Genomic DNA, 11,273 nt, shown 5'->3' with positions numbered 1-11,273 from the left:
TTTCTTTTTTTTTTTTTTTTTTTTTGGCAGGCAGAGTTATACAGTGAGAGAGAGAGACAGAGAGAAAGGTCTCCTTTTCCGTTGGTTCACCCCCAAAATGGCCACTACAGCGAGCGCGCTGCGCTGATCCAAAGCCAGGAGCCAGGTGCTTCCTCCTGGTCTCCCATGCAGGTGGAGGATTAGCCTAGTGAGCCGCGGCGCCGGCCAGGCAATCTTTTCGTACCATCTTTCCCTACAAAAATGGGATATGGTAACTTAAAGAAAAGAAGCTACTCTAGTACACTTACTTCAGGAGTGCTTGAGAATTAGCAAGTCAGTCTAGCCTAATGATGACAGAGGGTATTTTATGAGGTTTTTAAACTGTATGCTGGTTTTGGAAACACATCTATCAATATAGGTAACTAGAAATTACCTTAAGGCATGCGGATCCTGCTGAAAAGCCCATGAGAGTATTTCAGGCATGGAAAGCCAAGACACTCTGGGGGGGAAAAAAAACAACTAAATAAAAGATCTCCGCGAGTGAGATCCCAGTGGAAAGAACGGGTCATCAAAGAAGGAGGTACCTTTCTCTGAAGGGAGGAGAGAACTTCTACTTTGACCATGGCCTTGTCTAAATATGATCAGAGTCAGTGAACTCAGGGGGCTTCCATAGCCTTGGCAGCTCATGACAAGAGCCTAGGGTGATTACTGATGCCATAAACAAGAGTGTCAATTTGCTAAGTCAACAACAGGAGTCACTCTGCACTTACTCCTCATGTAGGATCTTTGTCCTTAGTGTTCTGTACATTGAGATTTAATCTATAACTAGTACTCAAACAGTATTTTTCACTTTATGTTTCTGTGTGGGAGCAAACTGTTGAAATCTTTGCTTAATGTATGCTAAACTGATCTTCTGTATATAAAGAGAATCGAAAATGAATCTTGATGTGAATGGAAGGGGAGAGGGAGTGGGAAAGGGGAGGGTTGCGGGTGGGAGGGACATTATTGCGGGGAGGCCATTGTAATCCATATTCTGTATTTTGGAAATTTCTATTCATTAAATAAAAGTTTTTTTAAAAAAAGAAATTACAGATTATATAAAATAGGAAAGGAAACGAAAAATCTGAAAGCATTTCATTTTAGGGAAGTCTTTCTGGCAGATAGCAAATACTTACATAGAAGTAATCTGGAATAACTTATGGAGAATATTTAAAAGGAAATCTTTGTTATAGGCCTTTGTACAATGACATAGTTGATCAAGAACCCAGTACTAAACAATGCCAATTCCTAGATGCCACTGATGTGCTAGAGATAAGGGATTCAAGACTTATTTAGTTGATTGTCGCTCCCCCTCTTCGTGGAGGAACGACACTAAGCCCTGACTAGGCTTCATATCCGAGTCACGGCACCATTATGTCGCTCCCCGTCTTCGTGGGGGAACGACACTAAACCCTGCCTAGGCTTCATATCCGAGTCACGGCACCATTATGTCGCTCCCCGTCTTCGTGGGGGAACGACACAGGACCCTGCGCTGTTCTTTCGTCTGCTCGGCCCTCCCCGGGTTTGCTGCTGGTTCTTCCCGGGTTGGCTACCGACCCTTCCACCTCCGTGGAAGGGCGGTTCCCCCTGCCACATTCCCCACTTCCGCGGGGGAGCGGCACACCGCCGGCCGGCTCTCTCGGGGGCTGCACAGGTGTTCCCCTTAGATGTTCCCCTTAGATGTTCCTGGTGCATGCCGTCTCTCTCCTCCTTTATAGTCCTCCTCCGCCAATCCTAACTCGGCTGCCCACACGCCGAGTACGCTGCTCTCCAATCAGGAGCAAGTCCTACAGTTTATTAGTTGAACTGGAGGCAGCTGTGCGGAAGCTGTTTACTTCTCTCCCATCGCCATATTGTGGGAGAGCAGATGCATAGAATAAGTCTTAATTCCAGTAACTCAGTCTAGTCCGGTTTGCTCCCCACAGTTGATAGCTTCAGGACAAGGGGAAAATAATTCCCCAAAAAATTGGCTGATGACAAAAGACAGAAGCAGGTGGCTGGTGCCGTGGCTCACTAGGCTAATCTTCTGCATTGTGGCGCTGGCACACCGGGTTCTAGTCCCGGTTGGGGCACCGGATTCTGTCTGGTTGCCCCTCTTCCAGGCCAGCTCTCTGCGGTGGCCCAGGAGTGCAGTGGAGGATGGCCCAAGTCCTTGGGCCCTGCACCCCATGGGAGACCAGGAGAAGTACCTGGCTCCTGCCATCGGATCAGCGCAGTGCGCCGGCCGCAGCACGCCGGCCACAGCGCGCCGGCCACGGCGGCCATTGGAGGGTGAACCAACGGCAAAGGAAGACCTTTCTCTCTGTCTCTCTCTCTCACTGTTCACTCTGCCTTTCCAAAAAAAAAAAAAAAAAAAAAAAAAGACAGAAGCAGGTAACAAAGCCAGGAACCTCTCCTAGGAGCTTCAAGGATGCTCAAGCATCCTCATCTTCACAAAATCTGGCAACTCTGCCCTCTATGATGTTACACAGACTTGAGGTGATGCTGGAGCCCCTTGTACTGGAGAACACTAGAAATCCCTTGGGATATAAATTCTGCAAGTTCCCCGTCTGTGCCCCACTTCCAGACTGTGCTTTTCTCTGGTGCTTTCACAATCCTCCACAGCGGATCCATCTGAAGAGGTGAGAAAGTAGGAAAAGGAAGCCCTGGCCCTCCTGCACAGAATCTACACATCCTGAGACCTCTGAGAGTGCACCTTCTGCCATGACAGAGAAGTAATTAAATTCTTTGTTCTCTCCTACCAAAACAGGAAGAAATTCTATTAGTCAGCAAAAGGTTTTCCATGTAAATTCTGACCTTATCTACCTAGGCTTTTTTGGGTTTGATTTTTATTTGTTTGAAAGTTTTGAGTTCTGGTGTTTTTTGGTTTTGGTATTTTTGTTTTGGTTTGGGTTGGTTTGGTTTGGGTTGGGTGTTTTGTTTTTGTTTGTGTTTGTTTTGTTTTTGCTTATCTTTATATAACAATTCAGGGAAGTCAGGGGTATTCCTTACAATAGTTACTCGTATTTGGCTTGTGAAATTGCTTCTTATTTGAATTAAAGCCATATGTTGAAGTCTGAGCATACTGTTGGGCTCTTGAACCATACGTTTGGATTTTAGGAAAGTTTGGGCAGTTTGTCTTAAATAACAATGTCAGGATAAATGGAAACAAAACTGTGAACGCTCACAGTTTTCTTTTATGTCAATCCTTCTTACTTTTTGTTAGCACAATGTAAAAACTGCTAGAGAAATATCATATGGCTGCTACCTCATTTGGAAATTCCCATGTGCAACTTCTAAGTTAACATTTTTAAATGAATAAATACAAATAAATCAAGTTCTGAAATGTCATGTGTTTTTTATTTCTACTTTTAAATATATAGATGAGTCCAAATCTCTTCATAGGCAAACGACCTAGAAACACTATTGGCTTCTCCAAATTGATTTATAAAAGTCATATAAAGACATAATTTAGATTATAGTATATTGAAATCAACTCATTTTTAAAGTCCTGTGTACAGTTCTTTGACAAGTAACACAACAGTCAAACAAAGGTGGAGGAAAGACTTCCATGTTTTAATTCAGGACACCACACTTTGATTATTTGAATCCTCTCTTGTCGTACTCTTCTCAAAATCTCTTTTTATTTTGCATTATCAGCACAGCCCTTAGCAAAATTTCTTGCGAATCTTCAAAATTATTAAGCTCACAGGCATTTTATTCACCCCATCTTCATAAGAATCATGAGATCTAATTGACAAGAATGACTGCCTTTCTCCTTCTTTCTTGCTTTCACTGTCACTCTTTCCCTCTCCCTTTCGCTCTCGCTCTTTCTCTCTTCCTTTCTCTAAAGAAACAGCTGTCCTCTAAACTTGATCTCATAAGATCCTGTTTGAGAAAAGAAGGGAAAAAATTTCAACCAGTTCTCTCTAATTAGATGAACACTGTATATAAACAATTAAGAAGTCTTTTCATTCTTTTGGTTGACATTTCTACTGAGGCCTTAATTGCCTGCTGGATCTGAAGGGTTCTGTGCTTTTTTTAAGCTCCCTGTGCTCTTGGCCAAGGACTCCCTGGGACACGCTGTGAGTAGCTTCAGAACACCAGCAGCTCTTGCTATTTTAGTCTGTGTTGCTTCTTAAAGTTGTAATTAATTTGAATGATCCTAAAATTCAAAATTATGACAGTTCCAATATATAATAAGGATAAGTTACATTTAGTCTTGCCAAGAAAGTCATGGTATATTTAGCAGAAGGGCAAAAAACTCCATGCAGTGACAACGAATGTCTCAGATCGAAGCGGATCACGGAAGCCTTGATAGGACTTAACCTGTCTTTGTAAGTAATTTGTGGAGCACAACGTACTTACTAAATTAACTGTGTTTTGGGCTTTAATTGTGTATTCTCTCGGTAGTAATGTCTCTTGTATTTGTTTTGGTTTTTGATCTAAAAGTTCATTCACGGACAAAATTGGTAGACAAAGCCAATTTTAACCCATTCACGTACATATAAATGATATACACACCCACAGAAGATATTATTTCATTTTTATTCTCAACCAAATCACCATGTTAAAAAATTAATATTTGTATTAGATTTTTCTCTTGCTCACTTGTTCTAATTTATTTTCCTCTTTAATTTGGTTTTACTTATAATATCTAGATATCCTACAGGATTTTCTCATTCTTCAAATTATAAAAAAGTATGTGAAGGGGAAAAGGTTTAAGGAATAAATAGCGAGCATCAAATATGTTGCAGTTTCAGCTTTTCTTTCTGATTGATTGCATTATTAGAATTATAAACATCGAAAAGAGAAAAAATATTTGCACATGCAATCAATGTCTTTCAGGCACTGATACATTTTTACAAGATCTTTCCAAAAATTACTCAAGATTTGTATTTTTGGACTATGTCCCTTTGGGTTTGTGGCCATTTTATCATAAATTATTTTTTAGAAAAGACATTTATTTATATTAACTAGAATAATAAGAATACAATGAAAGCAATGAAATTTAATATAAAGTAAAATTTCTGTATTTAAATGCTGACTGTGTATTGTTATTTGGACTTTTGATAAAATATTTTCTTTGAGTTTCTGGTTCTTAATGTATAAAATGGGATTATAAATAATAATAAGCCCTATAGAGTTGCAATGAAGACCAAATAAGTACAAGAATATTATTAAAATGTATGTTTGCAGTTTATATAAACACATAATTAATGATTAATATTCTGTGCTGTAAAAATTGCTTATTGCTTAATAGAATTAAGGGAAAGGGTATGACCAAGTACGTGCAGGGAGGAAATGCATAAGTTATATTTTTGCTTCCTTTTCAGCTTTTCATTATTATGTTCATACTTATTTTTAAATTTGATATGCAGGAATAGGTTTTATTGGGCCTTTAATAAGTAAGCAGCAGTTGTGAGGAAGTAACAGGATTGTGTTTAAAGGACTGTGTTCTGTTGCACCTCTGGCTAGCTTAGTGTGGTCATAGAAGCCACATTAGAGTTCAGCAGTAACTAGTTGTCTCGTTGATGAGATGGGAGCAGTACATTGGAAAAGCTGACTATCTGCACATACTGCTCCGGACTGTGTGGGAGAACAAGTAGGCACACTCCATGGTCAGCGCCTGTGTACACTGAGCACCTGCAGAGGCACCAGGGGCCCCCTCTTCTTGGTGGGCCAACCGTAGAGGGCTCTGCCCGGGACAGTCAGCCAACAAGCCTTGGACTGGGCTCTGGACATTTCAAGAGGGGATCATGGGTGCCTGACGGCCCAGTGAACTTTCTCAGGGCTGTAGGACTCAGGAGGAAAGCAAAGTGACACACTGGCAGTGCTCTGGCCGAGGGTATTCGCTTTCCTGCACATGCTTCAAGGCTGAGCAGCAACAGTGCCCACTCTTCACACGTCAAGGATGCCTTTTGCTTCTCTTTTAGAAATTGATTTTAAAAAAAACCCCTTTGAGCTATACTTTGATACACTTTACTATTAAAATTATGATTCCAAAGTATATCTTTGGATTAGTACTTCTTGAAGGTATTTCTTCCAGTATAGCCTCTAGGATATTGGCAACACATAGCTACAGCAGCAAAAACAAAAGAAACTAAAATGCTGCAGGTTTAGGCTTTTAGTTGACATTTTGCGTCTTTCTCCCCAATCCCTGTTCCTTTTTTTAATCCTTAATTTACATTTGTAATATGAGTTTAGTATGGGTTGCTTGCTTAATGATATTAGTTACGGTCTATTTTGGTTTTGTGGTATGTCCCATAAGTGAATGTCTTCAATATTTTTAAGTAAAAGTAAAAAAGAACACCCTGTCATTAAAAATACATCAGCTCAATTTTTTGTCAATTTCCTTTCTTAAGAGTACAATCCATGCTCCTCAGTTCAATTTTGCTTTCTCTACATGTTCCATTTTTATTTCCTTCAAATCCCAAAGCTTTGTATGCTTTCTTTCAAGCATGCCTACAATAAAGCCATCTGTTGTCCAAGGGGTCGTTCCTACATGAATCATGCTCTGTCAAAATTTTAAGGTTATAAATGTTCAGCTAATTGAGCAGTCTGACTAGCTGAATACTTGTAAGTGCTTTATAATATCTTTCAACACTTCAAAAACCTGGCCCACTTAGACTCCAGAATCCCACAGCAAATGGGACAAGTTATTCACATGGATTCTTGCTGATAAAAGTAAAAACATGTTTATGAATTTCTCTCAGATTTTGGAATAAAATGAATGCAGCTCTACTCTTAAATATTTATTTTCGAGCTATGTCTGTATTATGCCAGAGCAAGTGGTTGGGAGACTGAAAACTTAGCCAACCCACCCATTATTTTGACTAGTCTGCATTAAACAGCTAACTGAACTTGTTTTTGCTCATCCTCTTGATTGGATGTTTTGGCACCATGGATGCATATAGTTTCTAAAAAGAAATCAGTCAGTCAGTCTGTTTCTCTCTCAATCTCCTTCTCCCTTTGAATTATTTTCTTTTTCTTTAAGAAAAGTGATGAGACACTGAAAATGAATGTACAAATAAATAAACACATAACTTACATGGCAGCTTAAGTCACCCATTCCATGTTCTTCCTAAGATTACAGTACATTCCTGGGGGGCTTATATTCCCATGTCTCTTCTGACTTCAAGTTTCATATTTTACAGGATTCTGAGTCTCAATGTTGTGTTAGTTTCATCCTTTCTGTCCTGTATCAATTCAAACATGGAACTCGGCTCTTTCCCTTGATTCTCTCAAAAAAAAAACTAGATCTGCTCAAAGAAGTATTTTTCATCATAGCCAATTTTACAGAAAGTTTGTTAGTAATAAGGTCATTTAAGTGCAATAATAAAACCTTTAATATTGACAATTTCCCTAATTAAAAGTATGTTGGCACTTAGCCATATCACGTGGAGTAGACTCCATCTAGTAGTTTGCATAATATTTCCACTTTTTCTAACCATACCAAAACTCACCTGAGTTTCCAAGGCACCTACAAGCATCTACTAGGTGCAGATCTTCTAAGTATTTCTGATATTATCATATTCTGTCCTGTGATGATTTCTGCAAGGGGAATGAGAGGTATTGAGAAGTTTTACTTCACTCTTTTTTTTTAAAGATTTTTATTTATTTGAAAGTCAGAGTTACACAGAGAGAAGAGGCAGAGAGAGAGAGAGAGAGAGAGAGAGAGAGGTCTTCCATCCATTGGTTCACTCCCCAGATGGTCGCAATGGCTGGAGCTGCACCAATCCAAAGCCAGGAGCCAAGAACTTCCCCCATGTCTTCCCATTTGGGTGTAGGGCCCAAGGACTTGGGCCATCTTCTACTGCCTTCCCAGGCCATAGCAGAGAGCCGGATCAATCTGAAGTGGAGCAGCCGGGGTACTAGAACTGGTGCCCATAAGGGATGGCGGCACTGCAGGTGGTGGCTTTACCCTGTATTCCACAGCACCAGCCCCTTTACTTCACTCTCAAGAAATACTCATATGTCAACACACACACACACATATGCATGCTGCCTGCCCCACACTCACCCTCTTTAGGAAGCTGAAATATTTGTTAGTTTTTGACTTCAAGAAAAAAGTTTCCTTGGATTCATTTCTATTAAATGTTCAAAAGCTTCAAATTAGTATAGATAAGTAATATCTCAAAGGGAGTTTTTAGTTGTCCTGTAATCTGGTGCTGGCCTATACCTCTGACCTTATCCTATATCATGCCACACTGGCCCTCTTTCTGTTCCTTGAAGAGCAAGCTCATTCCCACAATATGACCTTTGTACCTTCCTGTCTCTGTGCCTCTTAACGTGACTGATTTATTCTCCTGTTGTAATTTACCTTATCTTAAATTTTTCCTTGTTTCAAGTGACCATCTGGATTAGTCTGGTGATGACATAATGAAAGACCTGAGGCTGGGTACTTTATAAGTAAAGAGGTTTATTTGGCTCATGATTCTGGTGGCTAGTGGGTCCAAACAGCATGAAATCTGTGTGTTTGCAAGAGTCTTCTTGCTGTGTCACAATATGGCAGAGAAACAGAAAGGAATGAGTGTAGCTTTGCATTATAACAAGTCATTAACTCACTCCACTTCACCAGCCTCAATCCCTTCCAAGAGTAGTCACCATGACTTGATTACCTTACACAAAACCCTACCTCTTCTTTTAAAAATTATTGTTTGTACTTATTTGAAGGGTAGAGCTGAAGAGGAAAATGGAGGTGGGAGGACAGAGAGAGAGAGAGAAAGAGAGATCTTCTGTCTGCTAATTCGCTTCCCAAATGCTCACATCAGCCACAACTGGGCCAGACTGAAATCAGGAGCCAGGAACTCCATTGGGATCTTGAAGGGATCCAAGAATTTGAGCTATCATCTTTTGCCTCCCAGAGTGTGCATTAGCAAGAAGCCAGATTGGAAGTGGAAGCAGGACTCTATCCCAGGTGCTCTGATGTGAGAAGAGGATTTCCCAAAAGGCAACATAACCAGGAGTACCACAACAGCTGCCCATAGAACCTACTTCTTTTTAAAGATTTGTTTATTTATTTGAAAGAGTTACAGAGAGAAAGGGAGAGACACAGAGATCTTCCATCTGCTGGTTAACTCCCAGATGGCCACAATGGCCAGAGTTGGGCCAAGTACAAGCCAGGAACCAGACTTGCTTTCCAGTTGCCCATGTGGGTAGCAAAGGGCCCACCACTAGAGCTATCTTCTATTCCTGTTTCCAGACCATTAGTAGGGAGCTGTATTTAGACTGCAGGAGCTGGGACTCAAACCTGCACCCATAATGGGATGCCAGTGTTGCAGGTGGTGGCTTTACCTGTTACTTCTTAAAGGTTCTACCAACTCAACATGCCACACTGGGGTCCCTGCTTCCAATCCATAGCAACACCTGCTTATCTGCTAGCTGTGTCTCTCAAAATCTCTATTAAAATGAGGTTTCTTTCTATAAAAGGAATTAACACTCTGAAGTTACCTCTAATTTTTCATTGAATATTCCCAATTCTTTGCTCTTCAATATCCTGAATCCTTTTCTAAATTCTGATGTATCTCTAGGAGTTGGAAATATGGGTGATAGTGAGTGCTTAATATATTTTTAAAGCTTTTGTTTAATGAATGCATTTTTCATAGGTACAACTTTAGGAATATAGTGGTTCTTTCCCTCATACCCACCCTCCCTCCCCGACTCCCGTCCCACCTCCTACTTCCTCTCCCATCCCCTTCTTTATTATGGTTCATTTTTAGTTTAATTTTATATACCAAGACCAATTCTGTGTTAAGTACAGATTTCAACAGTTTCCACCCCCCCACACACACAGCATAACACATAGAGTACAGTTTAAGAACAAATTTTGCAGCTAATTCTCATAGTACAATTCATTTAGGACAGAGGTCCTACATGGGGAGTAATTACACAGTGACTTCTGTTGTTCCTTTAACAATTAACACTATTATTTATGACATCAGTGATCACCCGAGGCTCTTGCCATGGGCTGCCAAGGCTATGGAAGCCTTTTGTGACCACAGACTCCATCAGTATTTGGACATAGCCATAACCAAGGTGGAAGTTTTCTCTTCCCTTCAGAGAAAAGTACATCCTTCTTTGATGGACCCTTCTTTAAATTGTTTGAGAAGTGTAAAAAGTTAAGTTTACTTGATGACTTTTAAAAAGCACAAATTAAACTTACCATATTTTAAAGGGCACAATGTCTATCCCACAATAGTTTATATTAGTTGGTAAGGATTATAATAATTATTATAACTAGGACTTCCTGGTGCTAACTTGACTATAAAGATTTATGTGTTCAAATTTATAATGTAAATGTTCAAAAAATAGTATGTCTGGGAACTAAAATAGCCTAGTTAAAGATTAGTATCATGGAATTCTAACTCAATCTTCTCCTTTAGCATTTGTGGCCATATATACTCAGAAATCTATCTTGCACAATATTAATGGCAAATCCACATCAGCAATCATATTTATTGAATCTCAGATGATGAGTTTTTTCTGTAAGTTATGTCTCCAGCCTTATCCTAAGAGTAATTGGTTACTTCATGTTTTCATTAACAGAAAAAGGAGGTAAAATTAGATGATCTCTCAGCATATGCAGTTCATCACCTTCTTTTTTCCTTCTTCTCTTCTCGTCAATTATTACACAGCTTGACTGGGATCAGTCTCTTTCTTATTCTTATTGTCAAGTCTCTACTCAGTGATACCTTGGATTCCTAATGCTCTTTGACTCAGGGGGCATGGGTGCCACATCTCATTGGTTACTGATGATAAACAGCACAACAAAACTCATACCTTAGCCATCTACTCAAAGAGATAAAGAGGGATAGCTGACCATTTGTATATACCTCTTTGAAATACTTCCTGAATGTTGAAGAACCATGTACATCAATTTTTTTCAAAGAAAGTAATATGTCATTTATAATCAAATCAAAGTTAAGGTTGTATTTACGATAGACCAAAGTTAAAATTAAAGTACCTTAGAATGAAACTGTTGAGACTCTTCAGCAATCAATATATCTGATTTAGAATTCAATTACCTTGTTCATCAAGGTACTAAAATTTATCTTCTGTGTTTCCCTTGTTCTCAGTTGTGTTCAAATTTTGCTTACCATGGGGCAGATTACCTATAAGAACATCACAGACTAGAAAGAGATCTGCTTCACTGGTATGGGAGCCTTGGGTAAATCAAATTTAATTTCTCTTAATTAGATTTTTAACCAATTAATTCTAATGCCTCATAAAAAGTTACAAAAAGTACCAGATTCATTCCATTTCCTATAATCTAG

At 39.6% G+C, this 11,273-nt stretch overlaps 1 protein-coding gene across 13 annotated transcripts in view; it reads left to right on the top strand.

Moving 5' to 3' along the window:
* The first annotated feature begins 3,836 nt into the window (after positions 1 to 3,836).
* Positions 3,837 to 11,273, top strand: part of EYA4 (EYA transcriptional coactivator and phosphatase 4) — a 341,780-nt gene continuing 334,343 nt past the window's right edge. For 8 of the 13 annotated variants that reach the window (XR_016233724.1, XM_070073546.2, XM_051854317.3 and 5 more), the window contains exon 1: positions 3,837 to 4,334. The gene's annotated coding sequence lies outside the window, so the exon portion shown is untranslated. The remainder of the gene's footprint in view (positions 4,335 to 11,273) is intronic. The other 5 variants (XR_016233728.1, XM_070073545.2, XM_051854315.3 and 2 more) reach the window with 2 other exon arrangements.

The sequence above is a fragment of the Oryctolagus cuniculus genome, chromosome 5 (assembly GCF_051225735.1).
Source record: "Oryctolagus cuniculus isolate XC-2025 breed Fujian yellow rabbit chromosome 5, ASM5122573v1, whole genome shotgun sequence".
Lineage (NCBI taxonomy): Eukaryota > Metazoa > Chordata > Mammalia > Lagomorpha > Leporidae > Oryctolagus > Oryctolagus cuniculus.
This window is presented reverse-complemented; position numbering and strand designations above follow the sequence as displayed.